This window comes from Aegilops tauschii, unplaced genomic scaffold (assembly GCF_002575655.3).
Source record: "Aegilops tauschii subsp. strangulata cultivar AL8/78 unplaced genomic scaffold, Aet v6.0 ptg001167l_obj, whole genome shotgun sequence".
Lineage (NCBI taxonomy): Eukaryota > Viridiplantae > Streptophyta > Magnoliopsida > Poales > Poaceae > Aegilops > Aegilops tauschii.
In genome coordinates, this window is record NW_027333372.1 from 5,187 (window position 1) to 16,761 (window position 11,575).

General features: G+C 35.3%; 3 non-coding genes across 3 annotated transcripts; 1 reads left to right on the forward strand and 2 right to left on the reverse strand.

Annotated features, from left to right (window-relative positions):
* Positions 1-3,471: 3,471 nt before the first annotated feature.
* TRNAF-GAA (transfer RNA phenylalanine (anticodon GAA)) lies at positions 3,472-3,544 on the reverse strand. Its single transcript has one exon. It is a non-coding gene; the product is annotated as a tRNA-Phe (tRNA).
* Positions 3,545-5,183: 1,639 nt separating this feature from the next.
* Positions 5,184-5,256, forward strand: TRNAT-UGU (transfer RNA threonine (anticodon UGU)). The gene has a single exon. It is a non-coding gene; the product is annotated as a tRNA-Thr (tRNA).
* Positions 5,257-6,472: 1,216 nt separating this feature from the next.
* TRNAS-GGA (transfer RNA serine (anticodon GGA)) lies at positions 6,473-6,559 on the reverse strand. Its single transcript has one exon. It is a non-coding gene; the product is annotated as a tRNA-Ser (tRNA).
* Positions 6,560-11,575: the final 5,016 nt, after the last annotated feature.

Sequence of the window (11,575 nt, forward strand, 5' to 3'; positions counted from 1 at the left end):
GTGGAACGATAGAGACTCCATTTCACTTAGGTTGATTTAATTTAGACCGGAGGCAGACCTAAGTCAAGGTAATCCTCCTTTGAAACACTTTGGTATTGCTCCTAGATAGATCATAATACAAAAAATCAATCAGAGCACAGGGAGCCATCTCATTATCTTTCCGTAAAGAAAAACTATGGTGGACTAACTGATCTTTAAATCAGTTTATGAAAGAGCCCAATGCAAAAAAATGCATGTTGGGTCTTTGAAACAGTTCAAATCATTTCGATAATAATCCGTTTGATCTGTTTTACCGAGAAGGTCTACGGTTCGAATCCGTATAGCCCTAATATGCCCTTTTTTAGATTTTAGGATCTCTATCCTATGTTTTCTTTAGTTTAGTATAGTTTTCATTTTCTCATTAGTATTTGTTTATAGACTGGATAGGCGCCTGCGACATAGAATAGAGATAAAAGCATTACCAAAGGCTCATTCATCGAAAATCAAAATCATACAGACAGGAAAAGAAAAACGAATTTCTATCAAATCAATAGAAGAAAGGATCCTTTCCCTGATTTGAATCCCGTCCTCCTTCAAATAGGATATCTCTAGACTTCCCTATAATAACTGCAATGATTTTATCCATTTTGCGAATTCCTACTTTGTTTTAAGTATATTTATTACTTTGTTTATAGATACATTATGTAAATTGATCAACTTTAAATAGAAAAAATAAAGTAAAGAGTAAATAAGAAAACAGAATATTCTGTCTCATAGTTCTGAAATAGAGTTCTTTATTTTTATTTTATAGTATTACTTCTCATTAATTATACTGCATAGATTAGTCCTACTATCTTAATTAGGTTCTAATTTAGTAGTATTCTCATTTTTATTTAATAGTCTCTTATTATTTTATTATTAAATATTAAATAAAGGATAGAGCTATTCTTTTTTCTAGAGATTCTAGAGAAAGCGAGACAAAGTGAAACGAGAAAGTTTTCTTTATATAAGAATTAGATCTACATACACCATATCTAAATAGAATGGAAATCCAAAAGAAAGGGAGTTGGGATTCCATTGGATGAATCTTTAAAGAAGATGCAGCACAGAGGAAACAAAGGCTAAACTAAGCGCTTTTGTTTGAACAAAAAAGATTCTTGTTTCACCGAGGAAAAGAGAGAAGTTCTGGATAAATTGACAATGCTGAATTGAATTGACTAATTTAAGTTCCGCCTATTCCACATTAATGGGAGTACATTATGTTTCTGCTTCACGAATATGATATTTTTTGGACATTTCTAATAATAGCAAGCCTTATTCCTATTTTGGCATTTTCGATTTCAGGACTTTTAGCCCCGGTTAGTGAAGGACCAGAGAAGCTTTCTAGTTATGAATCGGGTATAGAACCCATGGGAGGGGCTTGGGTACAATTCCGAATACGCTATTATATGTTTGCGCTCGTTTTTGTTGTTTTTGATGTGGAAACCGTCTTTCTATACCCTTGGGCAATGAGTTTCGACGTATTGGGTGTATCCGTTTTTATCGAAGCTTTGATTTTCGTGCTTATCTTAGTTGTTGGTTTAGTTTATGCATGGCGAAAAGGAGCCTTGGAATGGTCTTAACTGAATATTTAGACAAAAAAAAAGAAGGAAAAGATTCTATTGAGACAGTTATGAATTTGATTGAGTTTCCCTTACTTGACCAAACAAGTTCCAATTCTGTTATTTCAACTACACCAAATGATCTTTCGAATTGGTCAAGACTCTCCAGTTTATGGCCCCTTCTATACGGTACCAGTTGTTGTTTCATTGAATTTGCTTCATTAATAGGCTCACGATTCGACTTTGATCGTTATGGATTGGTACCAAGATCAAGTCCTAGGCAAGCAGACCTAATTTTAACAGCCGGTACGGTAACAATGAAAATGGCTCCCTCTTTAGTGAGATTATACGAGCAAATGCCTGAACCAAAATACGTCATTGCTATGGGAGCCTGTACTATTACAGGGGGAATGTTCAGTACGGATTCCTATAGTACTGTTCGGGGAGTTGATAAGTTAATTCCTGTGGATGTCTACTTGCCGGGCTGCCCACCTAAACCGGAGGCAGTTATAGATGCCCTAACAAAACTTCGTAAGAAGATATCGCGAGAAATAGTTGAGGATCGAACTCTATCTCAAAATAAAAATAGATGTTTTACTACCAGTCACAAGCTTTATGTTAGGCGCAGTACTCATACAGGAACTTATGAGCAAGAATTGCTCTATCAATCACCATCTACATTAGATATATCTTCTGAAACTTTTTTCAAATCCAAAAGTTCAGTACCTTCCTACAAATTAGTGAATTAGGAGAGGGGCTCTTTTGTGTAGAAAAATAAAAAGCAGGGCAATCTTTCAAACTTGCATCCGAAATGTGAAATATTTATACAAAGAGGGAGAGATGAAGACAATGCAGCAGGGTTGGTTATCTAATTGGCTAGTCAAACATGAGGTGGTTCATAGATCTTTGGGCTTTGATCACCGAGGAATAGAGACTTTACAAATAAAAGCAGGGGATTGGGATTCCATTGCTGTCATTTTATATGTATATGGTTACAATTATTTACGCTCCCAATGTGCTTATGATGTAGCACCCGGTGGATCTTTAGCTAGCGTGTATCATCTTACGAGAATACAATATGGTATAGATAATCCAGAAGAAGTCTGCATAAAAGTCTTTGCCCAAAAGGATAATCCTAGAATTCCGTCTGTCTTCTGGATTTGGAGAAGTGCCGATTTTCAAGAACGCGAATCTTATGATATGGTGGGAATCTCTTATGATAATCATCCGCGCCTTAAACGTATCCTAATGCCTGAAAGTTGGATAGGCTGGCCCTTACGTAAGGATTATATAACCCCCAATTTTTATGAAATACAAGATGCTCATTGAATGATAAGAAATTCATGCTCACTTATACAACACAACTCCAGATTTTATTCAAGTCAAGGAATATTTTTAGGTTCTTTTCCTAGATGAAACGGAATACCTATTTATAATTAATTCCTAATTATACAAAAGCATTCCAGATAGACTGAGCAAAAAAAGGGTTTCATTTGGATTCCCCTATTTTGAAAATCGCATATTAATTTCCTTCATATGAACAGAAAAATAGGATGACTCAAAGAAGTTCTCTACCAGGAACTTTGTACCGCGCACATTACTTAGCACAACTAGGAAAATAAGATAAGATAAAGATAAGCAAGACTAAAAAAATATTCGTCGGAATAGCGGAATACAAAATTAAGAAACGCAAAAAAATAAAGGGGAATCTCACCCCCTTCTTTATCATAAAGAAAAGATATATTTTAAAACTTCTTTAAAAAGAAGTGCCTCTATATTTATATTATAGATTTATCCACTTAGATGAATAAATATTATTAATGAATATGTATCACAATCCATCTCGAGGTATTTGGATCAATACCTATTCGGTGGATCTTTTTTTTTTCTCTGCCAGGAACCAGATTTGAACTGGTGACACGAGGATTTTCAGTCCTCTGCTCTACCAACTGAGCTATCCTGACCTTTTCTTGTGCATCATCCTAGTAGAGTATTTGTATCTATGTCAATTAAAAGGACTAAAAATTAATTAAAGTATTTCAAATTTAAAATTTGAAAATGGGGGGGTAGTCCTATGCATTGTGCATGGTTTACTTAAATAAAACTTAAAAATAGAGTGAATAACCAAGATTTCTTGCCGATACTCTAATAAAAAAGAAATCTATTCAATGAATAGGATAAGATCCATTGAGTTCTCTTCGCATTCCTTTGTGAAAGAGTAGAATGAGAAAGCTAATGAATCTTAAACCCATTGCATTGATAAAAAGAAAAAAAAGAGGATAAATAATAATAATATAGTATAGTTAGGGAATAAAAGAGGATTTGGGGATAGAGGGACTTGAACCCTCACAACTTATAAAGTCGACGGATTTTCCTTTTACTAGAAATTTCATTGTTGTCAGTATTGACATGTAGAATGGGACTCTCTCTTTGTCCTCGTCCGATTAATCCACTTTTTTAAAGATCTCGAAAACTTTGAATTTGAATTGAAGAATTTGATTATTCAATATTCGATTGGAGTGGATTCACAATAATGAAAAAAAAAAATTATGATATGAGTTTTTTATTTCATAATCATTATCATTTCTAATTTCATTTTTAAAAAAGATAAAGAACCTATATTATAATTATAATATAATATGAGTTCTGTGATTAATCGTTTGCTATGTCAGTATCTATACGTGTTTATTAAATGTATAAGGTATAAAACCCCTCTTTCTCTAATTTAGAATTAGAAGGAATTCCACTAACAACACAACGTAATTAACTCGATTCGTTAGAACAGCTTCCATTGAGTCTCTGCACCTATCCTTTTCCTTTGTATTCTAGTTCGAGAACCCCTTGTTTTCTCAAAACACGGATTTGGCTCAGGATTGCCCTTTTTTAATTCCAGGGTTTCTCTGAATTTGGAAGTTACCACTTAGCAGGTTTCCATACCAAGGCTCAATACAATCAAGTCCGTAGCGTCTACCGATTTCGCCATATCCCCATTTCCCTCTTCTTTGAGACCAGGATTCCTTGTGTAATTTCATCCATCTCTTAGTTTTTTTTTTGAATCATTGAGTTCATCACTCAACGTAGTCTAGCAGTTCAGTTCGACTCTATTTGAGAGACCTCGCTTGCTTATTGCAATTCAGAATTGAATTGATTCTATCCTTGATGTATTTGCAATTCAATCCGAATCAATATATCCAAAAGTTTTTATCTCCCCCACCTCCCGTCTTACTTTTTTATAGTATTCAAAATTATACTATAACGCTTGATATTTATTCTTTTTTTCTAATCAGAATTAGCAATTTTATTTACTCTGACTCTATGTTCCCCTTAGTGAAATATTAATCCTCAAATTATTAACAAATAATAAAGTCTATAATGATCAAATGAAAATACCAATAAATTCTATAATTTTATTTTTTAATATCCTATAGTTAAGCATATCAAGCTAACTTTATCTTTAAGAAGTTTTAGTATTTTTTTATTTTTATAAGTATAACTTCAAATTTAGAACTAGTTAATAGCTAAGATTAATAACTAATATCTGAGATTTTACGGATTTCCTATACTATACCTATTTCTATTTGTTACACTATTTCCGTTATGTAAGCCCACTTAGCTCAGAGGTTAGAGCATCGCATTTGTAATGCGAGGGTCATCGGTTCAAATCCGATAGTCGGCTTTTTTTTTTCTCTATCGATGTTCTACGAACAAGAATCTCTTTTTTTCCGAATTAAATGGAGAATCCAGGATCTTTTATGTTTTTTACCTTACAATTTTGCTAGATACAAAACAATAAAATAAATAATATATATACAAAAAATAAAGATTTTGATGAAATTCCATTTTTTTGGGTACTTTAGTTGATTTTACTCTGTTTATCCTGTAGTTTAATTCAGTTTTAATTTCGATGTATTCTGTAATGTAAATACAATGAAATTAATTGTGTAAAATGAAATTTCAATAAAATAAAAAAAGGAGTCTTCATGTCCCGTTATCGAGGACCTCGTTTAAAAAAAATACGCCGTCTGGGAGCTTTACCAGGACTCACTAGAAAAACACCTAAATCCGGAAGTAATCTTAAAAAAAAATTCAATTCTGGGAAAAAGGAGCAATATCGTATTCGTCTTCAAGAAAAACAGAAATTGCGTTTTCATTATGGTCTGACAGAACGACAATTACTTAGATATGTACATATCGCTGGAAAAGCAAAAAGGTCAACAGGCCAGGTTTTACTACAATTACTTGAAATGCGTTTGGATAATATCCTTTTTCGATTGGGTATGGCTTCAACCATTCCTGGGGCCCGCCAATTAGTCAACCATAGACATATTTTAGTTAATGGTCGTATAGTCAATATACCAAGTTTTCGTTGCAAACCCCGAGATATTATTACTACGAAAGATAACCAAAGATCAAAAGGTCTGGTTCAAAATTATATTGCTTCATCGGACCCGGGGAAATTGCCAAAGCATTTGGCGATTGACACGTTGGAATATAAAGGACTAGTAAATAAAATCCTAGATAGGAAGTGGGTCGGTCTCAAAATAAATGAGTTGTTAGTTGTAGAATATTACTCTCGTCAGACTTGAACTTAACGAAAAAAGGAAAGGTTCATAGAATTTTCTTCCCCTTCCCCTTTCCCCGAACTAAATCGCCCTAAGACCATTACCATTAATTTGTATTTTCCCATCAACTAGCTAAAATTGATTAACCCTAGGATTAGGATCCTTTTTTCTTTTTTCCTCTATGTGTATTTTACATACCACAGTAATTTGCTATAGAGAATTTCTAATTTCTATTAAATCAAAATAAGATAATATAAGATATTATTGCTGGAAAAAATTGTTATTTGATTTGATACATTGTGATCCTTAACGTTGATGAATTAAGAAAAACGGAAAGAGAGGGATTCGAACCCTCGGTAAACAAAAGTCTACATAGCAGTTCCAATGCTACGCCTTGAACCGCTCGGCCATCTCTCCTACATAACTTATTATGGAAAATAAACTGAGTGAATAGCGAGTTTTCTTATTCCTGCAGTACAGGTACAACCGCAACCACTCGGGGGTTCCATAGTTCTATTGGAAAAATTCCTTTTGATCTAAGTGGAAGGATACAGGATTTTTTACTAGAAATTGCGCTCGCTATAAAAAAAAAGTTTTAATTTGGGTTTTCCCGCAACTAAAGAAAAAGAAAATGGAAGAATTCTTCTTATTGCATAATAAAATAAAGAAACCTTAGAATTCCGTTTGCATAAGATACGCTACACCATACTATCGAAATCAAAAATAGGGTATGAGACAATTAATAACTTTGAAAACACGAAATAGTTGATAACATAAGTTGTTGTTCAGAAATAGCAAAGTGGAATGAAATCCAGTCTTAGTCAAATATTTCATATCTCTTCGTGTCCAAGCAGAAGGAAAAGGATACAATTTGAGCTGAGCGGAAAATCCATATCTCTATCTCTCTTATCCATTTAAAGCATATGGATTTAGAGTAGAGCATATGGATCAATCTATTTATAATTATAAGAATCGAATGTGTTTGTTTTTATGTTATTTTGTGAAGGAATGAAAACAATTCTATATAGAATGGGTTGGGAATTATGCCTAGATCCCGTGTAAATGGAAATTTCATTGATAAGACCTCCTCAATTGTAGCCAATATTTTATTGCGAATAATTCCGACAACCTCAGGAGAAAAAAAGGCATTTACTTATTATAGAGATGGTGCGATTTGACTCTTTTTTTTTGCTTTTTTTTAGCCCTACCTATACCTCAGTCTTACGAAAAAGAGAGGGGGTTGGCATAGAGAGAACCAAATTTGTAAAGCAAACAAACCCACGCTTCGGGAAGGTGAGGCGAACTAACAATTCCTTCCGTCGTGTATCCTCGATTGATGCGGCTTCAGATACTTCAATTGTAGATTTGAGTATTGAGCGAAAGGTTACACCTACAGGATATGGTATGGTATGGATTACAGGCCAATCCTACTCTATTAGTATCCGTAGGCAGCATAGGGGAGAAAAGCACTACACCTAGAAATAGGAATCAACAAGAGAAAAACTTTGTTAGAAATTACCCCTTTCCTGATCGGTATCAGGGCTGGGAAGAATGGTTGGGATAACAAACAACCATCAGGTTTGTACTTTGGATACCCCTATAACCATCAAAGATCGTTGAAGTAGCTAATTCCTCTAAATAGGAGGCGTTGAGAACAAAGAAATTATTGGAGCTATCGTTTTCCTCTAGCATTAATAGAATTCATTGGTGTTAAGAAAAACCTCTTGTGGGAAGGTTGGCTAGAGATTTCTTGGAAAAATACCAGCCCCTTTCGGTTCATAATGAGACGGGACTAATTCTATTTTGATTCTATAGATTATTTCGCTTAGTACTATTATGTACAGAAGGGAGGAGCCGTATGAGATGAAAACCTCATGTACGGTTTTGGAACGGAGATTTTTTGAATAGAATGAACGACCGTAACGGATGTTGGCTCAATCCGAAGGAAATTATGCGGAAGCTTTGCAAAATTATTATGAAGCTACGCGACTAGAAATCGATCCCTATGATCGAAGTTATATACTCTATAACATAGGCCTTATACACACAAGCAATGGAGAGCATACAAAGGCTTTGGAATATTATTTCCGGGCACTAGAACGAAACCCCTTCTTACCGCAAGCTTTTAATAATATGGCCGTGATCTGTCATTACGTGCGACTATCTCCACTATAGAAAGAAAAAAAAAAAGAGAGGATCAAATTTTCTAGTAAATACTAGAAAAAAGGGCTTTCTACATAGGGATCGTAAAAACAACGATTTTTCCCTATCAGCTGTAGGAAGGAAGGACACTTCACGAGAATCAAAAAACGAAGAGAAGTATGGCCTATACTACTACTCTATGGATAAAGTTTCTCAAATTGATAGAGAAAGCACCGTAAAGATCAATTAGTGAGCGACTGGGTCGATACAACTAAAAAAAACTGCTTACTTATCCCATGATATGGGGCAAAATTTAGGAATCCGCTTATGTAATAGAGCCGATCCACTAAGGGATTAAGCAGCGGTGTAGTATCAGATCCCAAAGATAGTAAGTTCTTTTTTCTTTCTTATGGAAAAAAGTCTTTTTCAAGGATTCTATAGAGATTTCATATATGAAAACGGGATAGTTACCTTTCAGAAAATTTGAACGAAGGCTCTATATCTATCTATGCTTCATTCTTCTGAAGGTGGGAAAAAAGATCAAACTGATTATTGATAAAAATTAGGGTTTGAAACTTAGGTAATTAATTTCTTCTGCTTAACCCAAGAACAAATTGGATCGATTTTTGATAAATCGAATTCAGTTAAGATAGGGGAAATTCAGATAGCAATTTCTGAGCCGTATGAGGTAGGAAACTCTCAAGTACGGTTCTAAGGGAAGGAACTTCCTATTCCGACCGAGGAGAACAGGCCATTCTACAGGGTGATTCGGAAATTGCGGAAGCTTGGTTTGATCAAGCTGCTGAATATTGGAAACAAGCTATAGCGCTTACTCCGGGAAATTATATTGAAGCACAGAACTGGTTGAAGATTACGAAGCGCTTTGAATTTGAATAAGACCATGCTCCTTCTTTTTCATAAAATGGGTGGTTTGGTTGTTGATCCATTAATCAAATAAATTAGGTCGTAAGATCGAATCAAGAATTTCATTATATCCATTTCTTATACCTTCTATTTTATATGATATTTCATAAGAATAAACCATAGGGATAGGGTCTAGAATAGAAGTAATAAACTGAATAAAAAGAGGGGGCAATCTAAATATTGCTAATATATTAGGACCATCTTATTAATAATTCTAATGAGTTATCTTGGAATTTAGAATCAAATAAAAAACCCTATATTATGCTCAAGGAAAGTAGATATAGATAGGAGCTTATGCCCTCAAAAAAAAATACACTAGTTTCTTAAATTAAAAATAAAAAAGATTTTTTTCTTACGTCGAGAAATATTTGTTTTTCAAGATAAACAATGTCCGTTAGGCACCTAATCTTTATGTCATAATAGACCCGAACACTTGCCTCGGATTGACTTCAATATATAATTGCTCCAGTGAATAACTAAAAAAAAATAGAAGGATGGTAGATAGTAAAGAAAAGAACTAATCACAATATCTATCTTTCAAAATCTATCTTTCAAAATCTATCTTTCAAAATATATATCTTTCAAAGATTCACTAAAAAGACAGTTGGCGGGTCTCTTTGTATGTCTTGTCCGGAAAGAGGAGGACTTAATGATTATTCGTTCGCCGGAACCAGAAGTAAAAATTGTTGTGGATAGGGATCCTGTAAAAACATCTTTTGAGGAATGGGCCAGACCCGGCCATTTCTCAAGAACACTAGCTAAGGGCCCTGATACTACCACTTGGATCTGGAACCTACATGCTGATGCTCACGATTTCGATAGTCATACTGGTGATTTGGAGGAGATTTCTCGAAAAGTCTTTAGTGCTCATTTCGGGCAACTTTCCATTATCTTTCTTTGGTTGAGTGGCATGTACTTTCATGGCGCCCGTTTTTCCAATTATGAAGCATGGCTAAGTGATCCTACTCACATTGGACCCAGTGCTCAGGTAGTTTGGCCTATAGTAGGGCAAGAAATATTGAATGGTGATGTAGGCGGGGGTTTCCGAGGAATCCAAATAACCTCTGGTTTTTTTCAGCTTTGGCGAGCATCTGGAATAACTAGTGAATTACAACTCTATTGTACTGCAATTGGTGCATTGATTTTTGCAGCGTTAATGCTTTTTGCTGGTTGGTTCCATTATCACAAAGCCGCTCCCAAATTGGCCTGGTTCCAAGATGTAGAATCCATGTTGAATCACCACTTAGCGGGATTATTAGGACTTGGGTCTCTTTCTTGGGCGGGGCACCAAATTCATGTATCTTTACCAATTAACCAATTTCTTGACGCTGGGGTGGATCCTAAAGAGATACCACTTCCTCATGAATTTATCTTGAATCGGGACCTTTTGGCTCAACTTTATCCTAGTTTTGCCGAAGGAGCAACCCCTTTTTTCACTTTAAATTGGTCCAAATACGCAGAATTTCTGACTTTTCGCGGAGGACTAGATCCAGTAACCGGTGGTCTCTGGCTGACCGATATTGCGCACCATCATTTAGCTATTGCTATTCTTTTCCTAATCGCAGGTCATATGTATAGGACCAATTGGGGTATTGGCCATGGACTTAAAGATATTTTGGAGGCTCACAAGGGCCCATTTACAGGACAAGGCCATAAGGGTCTTTATGAAATCTTAACAACGTCATGGCATGCTCAATTATCTCTTAACCTAGCTATGCTAGGCTCTACAACCATTGTTGTAGCTCATCATATGTATTCTATGCCTCCCTATCCATACCTAGCTACTGACTATGGTACACAACTTTCCTTGTTCACACACCACATGTGGATTGGCGGATTTCTAATAGTCGGTGCTGCTGCACATGCAGCAATTTTTATGGTAAGAGACTATGATCCAACTACTCGATACAACGATCTATTAGATCGCGTCCTTAGACACCGCGATGCAATCATATCCCACCTTAACTGGGTATGTATATTTCTAGGTTTTCACAGTTTTGGCTTGTACATTCATAATGATACCATGAGTGCTTTAGGCCGTCCACAAGATATGTTTTCGGATACTGCCATACAATTACAACCTATCTTTGCTCAATGGGTACAAAATATCCATGCTACTGCGCCTGGCGTAACAGCTCCTGGTGCAACAACAAGTACTAGCTTAACGTGGGGAGGCGGCGAGTTAGTAGCAGTAGGTGGCAAAGTGGCTTTGTTACCTATTCCATTAGGAACCGCAGATTTTTTAGTCCATCACATTCATGCATTTACCATACATGTGACTGTATTAATACTTTTGAAAGGTGTTTTATTTGCTCGGAGTTCCCGTTTGATACCCGATAAAGCAAATCTAGGTTTTCGCTTTCCTTG